This window comes from Bidens hawaiensis, unplaced genomic scaffold (assembly GCF_021521415.1).
Source record: "Bidens hawaiensis isolate Kalapana, Puna unplaced genomic scaffold, B.hawaiensis_p1.1 tig00026187_1, whole genome shotgun sequence".
Lineage (NCBI taxonomy): Eukaryota > Viridiplantae > Streptophyta > Magnoliopsida > Asterales > Asteraceae > Bidens > Bidens hawaiensis.
The window spans coordinates 61,221-75,035 of NW_027494211.1; positions in this window are offsets into that span (position 1 = coordinate 61,221).

Below are 13,815 nucleotides of genomic sequence, written 5' to 3' on the forward strand. Positions count from 1 at the left end.
TTTTCTGGGAACGGGACTGACGAGGGAAACATTTTTGTTTTTTTCTAATTTTTTATTTATATTTTGAGTTATTATTTTTTTATTAATTTTTTAGAATTTTTTATGGGTTTTTTTATGTAACCATAAATTTTTCTCACACTTCTTATTTTCGTCTTCTTGTTTATTTTAACCTTTCCCTGTGATACATATGGTAGAAAATGGATTAAGAATGCTTTTAGATAGACTAATGTACCCCTGCCCCTTAATCATTGTTGACTTTAATCAAAGCACGTTATGTTCAACAAATAAAAATATTTACTATTTTTTTTATAGAGAAAAATTATATTTTAGCAAAATTTTCTAACATAACCAAAATCAAACGTCTCAAAATAATGAAATATAACAATCTTCTACTCTTCTAGAATCCGATCGTACAGCGTCAATAATTTACAATAGAAACTGGTTTTGGGCCTCCAGCTAAGCTTAAAGCTCAATAAGTAGGAGGGTGATGGGCTAACATAGTAGCCTGTTCTCTTATTTAGTTATCATACAGTTGCGTGAGCCATGATGGCTAAGACTTTAGGTATGTTTGGTATAAGGTAATGGAATAGATGAGGAAATGAAATGGACGTGGTAATGGAATAAAAAAAGAAATGAAATGGATCATTACCATTCCATTGTCATGTTTGGTTACCATGTAAGAATGGAATGATTAATCACTTTATCATTATTAATATTTTTATTAGTAATAATAATAAATAAATAATATTAATAATAAATGAATATTCATAATAAGTATTTTTAGGACCTCGTGCTGCAACGAGATCGTTAAACTGTATATGCGTTGTGAAATGTTAACTCATCTAATTTAAAAATAAAATATATTGATAATGTAGTAATAGTTCTAATATAATAATAGTTATATTATAATATACAAAACGATAATGATAATAACTATAATTAGAAAATAATAATAATAATATAATTATAATTTTATAATAGTAATAATGATGTTGACTTTTGACTTTTTCATTTCTTGAAGGAATGAAAAAAAAAACACCCATACCCAAATGAATGAAAATCCTAAAAATGGAAGGAGTTTCATTCTATTTGGAATTATCCATTCCATTCATGCATGGTAACCAAACATGTTTTTTTTCATTCCTTTGGAATGGTTTATTACATTCCACATTCAATTCCTTTATAACAAACACTACCTTATAGTCTCTAGTTTAAACCTGACTCAATTAGGGGGGGGGGGGGGTCCACTATGATGGATTTTCTCCTTGTCGGCATTCTTGGGTGGTCAGATCTGGAGTGTCAAAATCAATATTGATGGTTGACATCCGTCTCAGAAAGACTCACTCGGATATTGGGGTAGTTTGAAACGCTATTAAAATAAAGTTATTATATTTCTTAAAATAAAACCGTATAAATATTTAAGAACCAACAAATCAAACGCTAGATAACAACCTTGTCCATATTATTTTTAGTGACGTGTTTAGTAGAATTATTAGTACGAATAAGTTAATCATGAAAAAGTTTTGTTTTCATAATCGGTTTTTATTATTAGTTAGTTTAAAATCATAAATTCTCAATGTTACGAACATCTATATATTCAAATATGTTTTTACTATATTCTTTATTCTCTTGCTAGGTTTAGAAACCTGTGTATTACACGAGTTAAATAAATAAAATAGCAAACACTAAGTAATTAAGTAATAGGAACTACAAAACGATATTTTGAGATAAGGAAGTGATTGAAATTATGTATAAATAAGTAATATTGTAGTCGGTACTTTGGATTGTCCGGCATGTGGTGAAACGGAGGAGACGACTGGGCACATCTTTGTATCGTCTGGTATGGCTCAGGCAATCTGGCAAGCTATTACACTTTGGTATAAAGTCCCACATATTTTTGCGTTTAATATTCGTGATATTTTTGAGTTATACAAATTTATAAATTTTTGACGGCGAAAGGCGAAGTCATTTTACGCGGTGTTGTCTCATTGTGATGCTTATGGAAGGCATGGAATGATATGGCGTTTAATGGCTTGGCGGTCACAATGGAAAGTTTGGTCGGGGAAGCACTTAGCTATCTTTGGGTTAAAAACAGATCGAATAAGTCAAACTTGCTATGAAATAATTGGTGTATGTTCAAAGTATAGCTAGATCTGTTTGTAAACGTTTTGTGGTGAATTTTGTTGTTTGATTATGGGGTGTGGGCTAGTTTCTTGCTTGGCCTGGATGGTTGTATATTACTTTTTTATATAATATATATTTTTATTGGTTGTTAAAAAAAAGGAGAATTAGAATAAAGTAATGTGTAGCTTTCGACACCAAAAGCAGGATCCAATGATACGTTTGTTCTGATCTTCCATTTAAAGGATAAAAACGAGGTTGGAACGCTTCCATGAGTGAGCAAGACTTTCCTCAAAAGGCAAAATGGGCATGCTTTACTTTTCTCGCTGTCAACCACATCTTTAAATATACTTTGTTATCTATATAACAAATACACTTTTTAATTATAAATAGCAATTTATTTCTATATAAGATGAGGAGCCATAGTTTGGAGTTAGAACACAACACCGACTTCAAGTAACACATCTAATTCCAATCAATTAAAACTTAATATATTAATTGTCCCATTTATCATCTTCTTCTCCCTTTTGGTTATCATAAATTGGGGAAAGAAAGCAATTTTATGATTATGTTGTCCCATTTACCTTTTGATTTTTGTTCGTGGGAAAATAGTGGCGGCATCTTATTCTAATTGGAGCTGTTTTTACAAGTTGGCAATATTCTACGTACGGTATCTAAGAAAGTCAGTTTTCATTCATTATATATTGATTATATTGAACATAATTATGACATTTTTTTAACATGCAAAATTTCATCTTACCCATCCTTACAAGGATTTGAGCCCACTATTACTTTATAGGGTGTCATCATACCAATAGACCACTAGGTCATAACAAACGCATTGTTTATTATAGAGCATACAAACATGTAAGTCATGTATAGGCTATGCTACCTACAAATATGAAGATTAACATTTAAAGATTAGTAACAAATTATTTTCATTGTTTCTTTTTTTTTTGTAAAAGAGGAAAAAATCTTTAAAAATATGGATTATTAATAAAAAAAAACTAAATGAGTTAGAAATAGGTGGACACTGGAAAGATAAATAACTAATTAGATCTAAGAAGTACACTATGTTGTCCGTATGATTGAGTCCAATAAGACGTGTGACAATACATTCGTCAAATGATGTAAAAAATATTAAATAGTTACTAACGAAAATTCAGAAATATAACAAAATATTTTGATATAAGATATAATTGAAATTAAGTATAAATTAGTACCTAATATATATTAAATATATTTGAAGTCAAATTTCTCAAATAAGTGAATATATATTATATATATTATGTTTTATTACTATAAATATGAAAAATCTGAAATAAGAGAATCAGAAAACATAAAAAAAAAAGTATTGGTCTTATAGAATTATGACACATGAAGCAACTATTGATTTATTTATTAGGTACTTGTTTGAGACCCGCGTATTACACGGGGAATTAATAAAAATTATAATATTTAAATATTAAGCAAAATACAATCAATCACACATATATATTATTAATACAATTACATCTTACATTAAAATTACATTAATTACAAAACAAGCATAACGTAATATTTGACAAATAAGAAAAAATTTCCTTGTACACTACATTTGTGTTTGTATTGGTTAGATTACCTTGTTTATCAAGAATCAGAATCTTTAGCCCACACATGCTTGTAACTCTTGACAAGGCGACATATAGCTGTCCATGTGAGAACACGAGTTTTTTCAAGTAAAACCTACCCTAGATAATGATTGACCTTGGCTTTTGTTTATGGTCATCGCAAAACATACTGCAAGGAAAACTGTCGTCTTTGAAACTTGTATGCTATTTTGTTGTCTGTTGGAGTCAGTGGTGATCTATGGATCAAAACTCTATGTCCAATATAAGTTCCAGAAATAATTTTTGCTTCAACTACACGAGTACCTAAAGATATAATTTGTAATCAAGTTCCGTTACATAAGCCTTCTTTCTGGTTAAGATTTCTAAGGAGCATAACAGGAACACCGGTTTGAACCCGATATTACAAACACCGGTTTGTAGTTATAAACCACCGGGTTAGGACCGGTTTGGAGTTATTTTTTTAGCTAAAACCGGTTTGAACCCGATATTTTGGAACCGGTTAGACAAAAACAGGTTTCATCCGGTTTAAAACCCGTTTGTGACTCAAAACTAATTTATAACTCACATATCATATCTATTTATAGCTCATTGGTCATTCCATGTAATGCGCCATTGAAAAATCAATTTATTGTAAAGGAAAATATGATTGTAATTATAATAATGATATTAAGAATTGCTTATGTTACAATAAGAAAGATATTTTGGAACCGGTTAGTCAAAAATAGGTTTAACCCGGTTTAAATCCCGTCTGTCTATATACGTCAGCTTCAAAACTAATTTATAGCTCACGTATCATATTCATTTATAGCTTATTAACCATTCCATGTAATGCCCTATTGAAATTTGAAAATCAATTTATTGTAAAGGAAAATAGGAAATATCAATTGGAATCAATATATGGTAATTAGTTCCAGCTGTAATGGCAGTATCAATACATAGATACCAACACTGATAAGATAATATCAATTGACGTAAGTGTTGGTTGACGTATGTGAAGACCCAAATCTATTGGTAGCATATGGTAAGTAAAAGATTCTTGGTAATGCTTTGGTTGACAGTTTCTCAAGGTTATAAAAAAAGATGACGGTGTACACAATCTGTCAAAACTTCTTTATAAAATATAGGCCTTTAAAGTGTAAAGAACCGGGCGTTAAATAAACTGCTCGAGTTTAAACCGAAAACCGGTTTGTGCACCTCTAGTAACAAATGTGTCAACTACTGTTTTAAAAAGTAAGCGGTAAATAGCAAATGTTGTTTAATAATTTATTGTTGTTGTATAATAAAGGAAAATAACTTAAAATAAAAAGTGGCATACCTTTACACTAAATGTGTCAACGGACGCATCAACAGTAATGGAGTCGGATTATTGATGCTATTGAATGAATTAAACAAATAAATTTAAGTAAGACTAAACAAATCAAAATATCAATTGATTTGAAATTGGAAATAATTCTTCATTAAAAAGTGTTGATTGGCCATGGAAAGTTTAAAATATCAATTGAAAAAGTGTTGGTTTACCATTCTTTTAGGCAATTAGCAAAACAAGGATAGAATAATAATAAGCTATTGATGAAAATAAAAGATCATTTTTTTTGAAAATTAAAGTTGAAATCCAAGCATTAGTGAAAAATAATTAAATAGAAAAAATTCCACAAAGTTAAATCCCCATAGAAAAAATTCCAAGCAAAAAAATCTAGATTTTTATTAAAACAGATAAACTTTATTTTAAAAGATCAACATTTTTAGTCTCAGTCTTGCTTTGTATTTTGAACAGTTATTAAGTCAAATTCGATAATTATAAGTTATAATCTTAAAAGTTAATACAATATAATTGCTAATATATTAAATGCAAATTAAATTTATTTATCTAGTAGATATGGGTTAGAAAAAATGGGAGTCATGAGAGCATGATAAGTGACAATAAATGGTACTCTTTTATTAGAGTAGTAAGATAGATATAAAAATTCTCATTGTTTTCTGTATGCTACTATTTTTCATGAATTAAATATAATCTTGAAAGCCAGATCACCTCTTTAATTAGTAAATGTTTAAAAGATCTCCAACTTTGCAATTGTTGAAGAACGTCAGTTATAAACACTTGTGATAATAGTTTTAACTATGATTAAGAAAATAAATTTAATAGTAACATCATGAGATCAAAAAAAATCAATTATACGGGGAACCACGTTCTTTGGATCACCAAATACTTGTATAAACACGAGCTATTGAATCATTTGTATATATAATGAAATACTTTCAATTATCTTATTCTCTATTCTAAGTTGATAGCACATCTTAGGTTGATTTCTAGAAATTCAAACTAAAACAAGCAAAGCTAAACATAAATTTCTCAATCATCAAAACCAAAACAAGCAAGCCTAAACTTTCTAAGGACATTTGGAAATAAATTAAGTGTTAAATATAACACAGTGGAGCTGACACAAAATCAAGAACTGATCTTGATTGTATTTGGAACAAGAAAACAAAAAAAATACTTCTTGACCCTATTCCTTATGTACGAACAACAAGGAACAAATATTGATTTCTTGGCTTGTACTAATACCAAAGAGAGGAGTATTATGTTGCTTTGGGCTGCATTATTTTAAACAGCAAACAAGATTCTTTTTGAGAAACAAAACAAATCTTTGACTCTTTTTATTCAAGAAAGACGAACTAAAAACTTAAAATACTACATCAAATACCAAATGCTTATATAGATATCCTTTGGCCTAGTCATACTCGAACGCAAATACACAATTTGAGCCCGACTCAAATACGAATTAGGATAAGACTAACTTATTAATAAATAATAATCGAATTATTATTTAAAATCTCCTCCAAGCCACCCCATGAGATTTACCGAACCACCCTTAAATATCGTCTCGTTTAACATTCCCTCTTGATATTTGCTTCCTTCATTCTCAAGCGAGTACAAACTTCACAAGCTTCTCTTTTGGCAAACTCTTTGTGAACATATCAGCAGCTTGATCCAACGTGTTAACATATTTAAAATCAATTTCTCCATTTAACACTTTCTCACGAATAAAGTGATAATGAACTTCTATATGTTTCGTACGCGCATTAAACGTGGGATTCTTAGCCAATAATATCGAAGACACATTATCCCCATACAAGGTCACCTTCTCATTCTTACCTTGATTTAGTTCATTTATAAAACGAACCAGCCACACGCACTCTTGCACAACATAGTCGCAGCCCGATACTCCGCTTCGGTAGTCGAAAGTGACACCGTAGGCTGCCTTTTGCTGCACCAAGTAACAACACTTGAACTAATCAAGAATACATACCAGGTACATCGTCTCGTGTCTGGATCTTTAGCATAATCGGCATCGTAAAACCCGATTAATTCCATACTCGACTCCCTCTTAAACTTTACACCATAGCTCGGAGTCGACTTCACATACCGCAACACTAACCGAGCAGCTTCAAGGTGCGGTTTTCTAGGAGCTTGAACGAAGCTGCTAAGCACACCAATGACATACGAAATGTCGGGTCGAGTTAAGATCAAATAAATAAGACTTCCAATTATTTGCCTGTACATGGTTACTTCTTCCAACTCCTTTCCTTCTTCGGCTCAAAGAGACCTGTTTGGTTCCATGGGTACACGTATCGGTTTGCAACTTTCCATATCAAATTTCACCAAAAGATTAACGGCATACCAATTTTGGTGAAGTATAAACCCATCATTCTCGTATTCGAGCTCTAAACCCAAAAGGTGCTTTAATTTTCCCAAGTCTTTCATGAAAAATGAGTGCACATATTCGTTTTTAACTGCTCCACCAAGTAAACTAAATCACCGGTTATAATTAAGTCGTCTACATAAACGAGGACATCTGCGGTTTTGTCCCCTTCGGCTCGGACGAACACACTAGTATCGGCTATTGTTGGACAAATCCGTTGAGTTCTAAAAACTCACCGATCTTACCGAACCAGACTCGTGATGACTGTTTAATCCGTAAATTGCTTTCTTTAACTGACAAACATAATTAGGAAATTTTTGACTTACAAAACCTCCTAACTGATCCATGTATATTACTCGATCTAAATCGCCATATAAAAAAGCATTACTTATATTTATTTGCCATAAATCCCAACCTTTGCATGCAGCGATAGCTAAAATTACTCGAACCGAAACGAGCTTAGCTACGGGACTAAACGTATCTTCATAATCGATCCCGTACTCCTGTGAAAAACCTCGTGCCACTAATCGAGCTTTATATCTTTATATCGACTCGTCGGCCCGTCTTTTAATTTTAAAATCCCACTTACACGAAATCGGTTTTACATCACCCGGCTTCAGAACAAGATGCCAGGTCTCGTTACTGGCTAAAGCATCTAACTCTTGCTTCATTGCTTCCATCCACTTAGGATCTTGTATAGCTTGTTCTACCGTCTCGGGTTCGGTTTCTTGACTAACAAGTAAGGCGACATTTGCATACTTTGGGTTATGTTTTCTCGCCCGTTCGGACCTTCGAACAGCCTGCACATTGTCTTCAATTGTTGCTGAATTGTTAGGATTGTCCGGCTGAGATCCGGACTGACTAGTCGACAACCCGGTGCGCCAGGGGCTGATTCGTGGGCTGCTGTGTAAACCGCACTTTCTGTTTAATTCTCAACAGGTTGAACAATGGGTTCAACCTCCTCTTCATTGTTTAACTCCACATCAACATACTTGTCCACGTATTGTCTTAAGTCTTGAGTGTCGGGTAGCACTTCTTTACTCGGTGACGACCATGATGCGTTTTCATCAAATATTACGTCCTGAGACACGTAAATTCGCCCGGTACTCGGCTCACAACATCGCCACCCTTTCTTTTCGTTATCGTAACCAACAAAAATACATCTCGTTGCCTTTTTTCTCTAACTTGTGTCTGAGATGCCCCGAGATGAATACGTAACACACGCATCCAAAGACTTGAAAATAACTAGCATTCGGTCGGATTTTGAACATATTCTCGTATGGTGACTCGTAGCCCATTCCTTATTGTGGCAATTGGTTATTTATAAACGCAGCGGTACTCATTGCCTCCGCCAAAATCTCCCCGGTGCATTCTTATTATGCAGCATGCTTCCGATCATGTCGGTTAGGGTCCAGTTCTTTCTCTCCGAAACCCCGTTTTGCTCGAGAGTATTAGAACACGTTAGTTGGCGTTTAATTTTATTTTCCTTAAGAAAAAAATAAAATTCAGGGATGTATACTCGCCTCCATTATCAGAATGAAGGCACTCGATGCTTAGTTTTAAGTCTCGTTCAGCTACCAAGTTAAATTCTTTGAAACGCTCAAACGCCTCGGCTTTCTCCTTTATGAAATATACCCACATATATTTCGAATAATCATCAATAAATGATATAATAAAAATCATACCTTTGACTGTTGGTTGCTTTACCGGACCGAACACACCGGTATGAACGAGTTCAAGAGGGGCTTTAGCTCAATAACTAGAGTTCTCAAATGGTTGCTTATGAGCCTTTCCAAACTAACAACCGCCACACGCTACATTCGTTTTTACTTCGAGCTCGAGTATTCCCGCCACCAACTCCTTTTTCATGATTGATTGAAGTTTATCGTACTTGACGTGGCTTAATCGTTGGTTCCACAAATATGCATTTAGGTTCCTCTTCACCTTGTTCACATACGAAGTCCTGGCAGACAATACATAAACCGAGTCTTTCTTTCTCCCTTGAATCACCGGTTAGTTTTGAACTTATCGAAAATACTCACCTCGTTTGGCCCGAACAGAACATATCGTCCGGTGTTGGTGATTTGAGGAACCGACAATAGGTTCTTTTTCATGCCGGGAACATGAAACACATTTTTTAAGAACCAAACCACTTTCCCCATAATCTGATGAGAGATCAACCTCACCCATATGAGCTATGCCGTGTCGCGAGTCATCAGGTATAACTACCACCTGATTACCCTCGTACTTAACCGGGTTCTTTAACCGCTCCTTTTGACCTGTTAGGTGATTCGAACAACCCAAATCTATAATCCAATCATTTAAAAAATTTAAATAGGGTTTTACCGTAGCCGTTAACTCATGAACTTATTCAATTCCGGCATAATGGGCCTCGGCATCCCAAGGCTCTTCAGTTCGATTTTGTGTTGTTGCGGCGTTTCCTTCTTCAGTTGCACTCGCCGTAAAATACTTTGCGATGTGTCATCGCATGCCACAATTAGAACACTTAATAGTTTTAAACAACGAACATTTACCTTGTTTATTACGGTTCCAATTCTTTCGTTCATCACCCCCTTCCTGTTGGTTTCGTTCCTCGGGTTTATTTCCTTTTTTCGATAGATCCCATGGCTTTTTTTTGATGTAATTGTGGGGTTTGAACTTTCCTTTTCCTTTACCCGCAAACAGTGCTTCGTTTTCTTGTTTCGGTATAGCGGAGACTGACACACTGGCCATCTGTTTAGCTAAGGATTCCTGCCTGATAACAAATTTTCAAATTCCCAGACTGACAGTTGGGTCGCCCAACCCTGAATAGCAGCGAAAAACGACTGAAATTCCGGCCTCAACCCATGAATAATAATCCGTTTCATCCTCGCGTCTCCGATCCTTTATTGCTGATCTAAATTGGCAATCTCACGACAAAGCGATTTCACTTTATGGAAGTACTTTGGAATCGGCATATCTTTCTGAGTGACCGAAAGCAACTCGTTTTCAAGAAGTTGTAATCAGGTGTCGTTTTTCTTCGTGAATATTCGATCATGAATATCCCATGCATGCTTCGGTGTTTCGGCTTCTTGAAAGTGATCTATCATCTCCTTTTCGACTGTTGTTTTTAACACAAACATCGTTCTCCCGACCTTTACTCGCCATTTCCCGACAGCACCTCCGGTGTCGTTTCTTGGTAGTTGCGTATCGGTTCCGTTGGTAACCTCCCAAAGGTCCTGACCTTGAAGGTATGACATAACACATGTCAACCAAGCTCGGTAATTAGTTTTGTTAACACGCTTGATTCCGGAAACAAACGACGTATTGGTCATCGTTTCCTTCTTCGCCGGCTTCTTTTCTTCACTTGTTAGATTACGATCTATAGACCCGGATAATCGCTAAAGGCAATCATCCGTGAGACTAATCTCTTGGCTAGACTTCAATCGGCTAAACTCGATAACGTACATACGTTTGATGACCTGACTTTGATACCAGTTGTTAAATATAACACAGTGGGGCCGACACCAAATCAAGAACTGATCTTGATTGTATTTGCAAAGCAAGAAAACAAAAAATATACTTCTTGACCCTATTCCTTCTGTATAAACAACAAGGAACAAATATTGATTTCTTGGCTTGCGCTAATACTAAACAGAGGACTATTATGTTGCTTTGGGCTGCACTATTTTAAACTGCAAATAAGATTATATTCTTTTTGACAAACAAAACAGATCTTTGACTCTTTTTATTTAAGAAAGACGAACTAAAAACTTAAATAATACATCAAATACCAAAGGCTTCTATAGATATCCTTTGGCCTGGTCCTACTCGAACGCAAATACGTAATTTGAGCCCAACTCAAATAGGAATTAGGATAAGACTAACTTAATTAAAAATAAGACTAACTTATTAATAAATAATAAATTAATTATTATTTAAAATATCCTTCAAGCCACCCAATGAGATTTACTGAACCGCCCTTAAATATCGTCTCGTTTAACATTAAGTTCTCAAAGAGTGCTAAATACAACAGAGAAAGTGACGTGTGTGAATATATATATAAATTTGGATAAAAGTTACACACAAATCGGGTTTTAAAAATAGGTTTTCACCTACAACTAAACCACACATGAAAGGCAAGTGTACCTAGCGTTTGTAATAAAGTGTCGGCAAGAACCGAGTGTCAATCCAGGGATACGGTAATTTGTTAGTACTAAATCTTTGTAAATGACTAACCGAACAAAGAAATCTTAATTTGAGTTTTTAATTAACCAAACTAGCATACAATTAAAATAAAGCAAGTAAAAATACAAGAAACAATCAATCCAACAAGACTACCTAGACACGCATCCACTCTACTAATGTGATAAAATAGCAATGATATGGTAAACATCATGAATCTAAACATAAATACTAGTTTACAATCAAGCAACCTAATACTAACAAATAATCATCATGATGGGCTTCCAATCAAGAATTAAACATAGACTAACTTGTTTGTCAAAACAACAAAGTCTCATAATCAAAGGAAAGCTAGCATGAACAACATTCTAACCACCTAAGATTACACTAAATTAGCTAAACTCATGAATTAAACATCAATAATATTATAACCAAACTAATCTTTACTAGTCATTCCTAACTTAGCAATGTAAACAAAGAAAACATGAACATTCAAAGTTAACAAACAAACATCTAGAACATAGTTTTCCAACATGAATGCCTAAACATTTGTAAGACTAACAAGGTATGCAATTCTAACAAGCATGAACACCATCAATATCAACTCATAACTTCAACATTTCCTTGAAAGAAAACCAAATTACCATAACCATACATAGATAAAAATCACAATATTAAAAGCTTCAACAATGTCTAGATAGTAAAGGTCTTAACCCATAAGGCTTAATACAACTACAATCAATCTAGAAATAAGCTTACAAAACATGCTCTTAAACATAGAAATGCAAACCAAAATCAAGAAAGGATTGAAGGATGGAATGATGAATCTTATGTTGGTGGAAGCCTCCAAGAATCCCCAAAAATTGCTGCACTTGATTGAGAGAAAATCCTCAAGAGTCCACACCATAAATGAAGATAATTGAAGGCTTATAAGCTGTCTGGTAACTTGGCACGATCGTGCCAAAAAGTGCATGGTCGTGCCCAGATATAGTAAGTCAATGTTTTGCTTTCTCCCGACCAATTTTGCAGTTTTCTCTGATTTGGCATGGTCATGCCAAAAAGTGGTACGGTTGTGCGGCTCGGCACCGGAAAGTGCACTGGCAAGCATGGTCGTGCAGGTTAGCACTGGCAAGTGCACTGGCAAGCATGGTCGTGCAGGTCTGGCACTGGTAAGCATGGTCGTGCAGGTCTGGAAGAATGCTCATTTTGTCCCCGAAACGCCCTCTTTTCATGTTTTCTTTGTCGGGCGGGCGCCCGGACCTGCAAATTCACAAATAACTCAAATAAGTACCTAAAATAATGAATTTGCATGGAGTTCGGGATAAATATGAAGATAATTTGATGCAATAAGATGTACACTTTCTGTTACATCAGAAAGTGGAAACGTGAACAAATGGTAAAAAGCCTTGGAAGTTGAACTGTAAGCTATACAAAGAAATAAGACTTGGTACAAATGCATACCACCTGAAAGAAAACGGTTGGATCCAAATGGTGTACACCATTAAATACAATACAAATGGATACGTGAAAGATATAAAGAGTGACCAATAGCTAAAGAACATCCTCAAGCGTATGGCATAAATTACGTAGAAACCTTCTCCCTCACTGCTAAACTTGAGATTATTCGTGCCCAGTTATCTGTGGCAGCAAATCAGGAATGGTTGCGTGGAAGCACCACCTGAATTTTGAGAAAGATTTAAGATTTTGAGAAGTTTGCAAGACAAAGAAATCATTGTATAGCGTTAAACAATCACCAAGAGCATGGTTCGACAGTTTCACGATAACTATGAAATGATATTTATACATATAAAGTAACTTGAATCACACACCCTTCTTAAAAAGGAACATAGACAAAATAACTTGTTTGGCCATCTATATCGATGGCGTGTTTATTACAGAGAAAGACATATAAGAAATGGAATATCTTTAAAAGAACTTATTTTGAAAATTCGAGATGAAAGACCTTAAAGGTTTGAAGTATCTCCTTTGAATTGAAGTAATAACTTTTATAAGGGAATATTTATCTCGCAAATGAAATATATCTTGGATCTACTAGCTAAAACATGACTTATTGATTGGTGATGAACTATGATCTTTATAGCAACATTGAGACTGATCCAACTAACAATTAAAAATATCAGAGGTTCGTAAGAAAGATAATTCATCTAGGTCATACAAGACCTACAACACCAGACATATCTTATGTAGTGGGAATCATG